This window comes from Etheostoma spectabile, chromosome 5, assembly GCF_008692095.1.
Source record: "Etheostoma spectabile isolate EspeVRDwgs_2016 chromosome 5, UIUC_Espe_1.0, whole genome shotgun sequence".
Lineage (NCBI taxonomy): Eukaryota > Metazoa > Chordata > Actinopteri > Perciformes > Percidae > Etheostoma > Etheostoma spectabile.
In genome coordinates this window covers 22,612,526-22,614,461 of record NC_045737.1, presented here as the reverse complement: position 1 = coordinate 22,614,461, position 1,936 = coordinate 22,612,526, and the positions used below count along the sequence as shown (strand labels likewise).

At 39.7% G+C, this 1,936-nt stretch overlaps 1 protein-coding gene across 1 annotated transcript in view; it reads left to right on the top strand.

Moving 5' to 3' along the window:
- The window catches only part of si:ch73-138n13.1 (calponin homology domain-containing protein DDB_G0272472), a 29,470-nt gene that overhangs the window by 3,419 nt on the left and 24,115 nt on the right, over positions 1-1,936 (top strand). The window lies entirely within an intron of this gene.

Below are 1,936 nucleotides of genomic sequence, written 5' to 3'. Positions count from 1 at the left end.
CACACACACACACACACACACACACACACACACACACACACACACACACATTAATTGATTTAATTAATCAAAATAGTTAATGGAGAGACTTCCAGTAAGCGCTTCCTGAATGCTGTGTTGTGTCAACAGAATTCCAGTTAAACTATTGTCAGGTGTTTCATCCTAAATTACCCAAAATGTGTACAGTTTTGATTGTTAACCTAATAGGCCTTTTTTCACAGCAGACATTTTGACTTGTCATAGAAGGAAAAGCACATGTGTTACTAACAACAATACAATGGCTCTGTTCTATACAAGTGTCCCAGACAGTGTGACAATGAGCCAGCATGCATAATCCCAGGACCCTGAAACTAAAGATAGATAGCTAAATAGATAGATAGAGTTAGGTTCGGCAATATTTGGACAGTGACACAATTTTCATAAGTTTGTCCCTGTGCGCTAACACAATGGATTTGAAATAAAATCATTGAGATGACATTGTATTGCAGACTTTCAGCTTTAATTTGAAGGTATTTACATCAAAATTGGAGCAAGGGTTTAGGAATTACACACATTTTCATACAAAGTCCCCTCCATTTCAAGGGACCTAAAGTTATTGGACAAATTAAAATAATCATAAATAAAATGTTCATTCTTAAGACTTTGTTGAGAATCCTTTGCAGGCGATGACTGCCTGAAGTCTAGAACCCATAGACATCACCAAACGTTGGTTTTCCTCCTTTGTGACTCTTTGCCAGGCCTTTCCTGCAGTAGTCTCCAGCTGTTTGTTTGCAGGTCTTTCTGCCTTAAATTTTGTCTTAAGCAAGTGGAATGCATGCTCGATCCGATTGAGGTCAGGTGATTGACTCGGCCATTGTAGAATATTCCACTTCTTTGCCTTGAAAAACTCCTGGGATGCTTTTGCAGTATGTTTTGGGTCATTTTCCATCTGTACTGTGAAGCGCCGTCCGATCAACTTTGTAGAATTTGGCTGAATATGAACAGACAGAATGCTCCTCATGCGGTTGCTTCCATCTTCTGACATCATCAATAAACACTAGTGACCCAGTGCCTGTGGAAGCCATGCATGTCCATGCCCTTACAGTGCCTCCACCATGTTTTATAGATGATGTAGTGTGCTTCGGATCAAGAGCCGTCCCAAGCCTCCATGCTTTTCTCTCCCCATCATTCCGGTACAGGTTGATCTTAGTTTCATCAGTCCAAAGAATGCTATTCCAGAACTGGGCTGGCATTTTTGATGTCTTCTGGCAAACTCTAATCTGGCTTTTCTATTCTTGAGGCTTATAAATGGTTTGCACCTTGTGGTGAACCCTTTGTATTTGCTCTTGTGAAGTCTTCTCTTTATGGTAGACTTGCATAATGATACGCCTACTTCCTGGAGAATCTTCTTCACTTCTCTAGATGTTGTGAAGGGGTTCTTCTTCTACCATGTGAAGGATCCTGTGATCATCCACCACTGTTATCTTCCTTGGGCGGGCCTTTGTGTACTGCTGAGGTCACTGGTGCGCTCCTTTTTTCTCAGAATGTACCAAACTGTTGATTTGGCCACTCCTAATGTTTCTACTATCTCTCTGATGGATTTTTTACTTTTTCACACAGCCTAATGTTGGCCTGCTTTACTTGCATTAAGAGCTCCTTTGACCGCATTTGTGGATTTGCAGCAACAACTTCAAAATGAAAATGACACATCTGAAATCAACTCCAGTCCTTTTTATCTGTCTAATTGATGATAAAATAATGAAGGAATAGACCACACCTGCTCATGAAACAGCTTTTGACTCAATTATGCAATTACTTTAAATCCCTTGAAATGAGTGGACTATGTATGAAAATGTGTGTAATTCCTAAACCCTTCCTCCATTTTTGATTAGGAAAACAATTATGAAAATTGTGTCACTGTCCAAATATTTCCGAACCTAACTATAGATAGATAGAT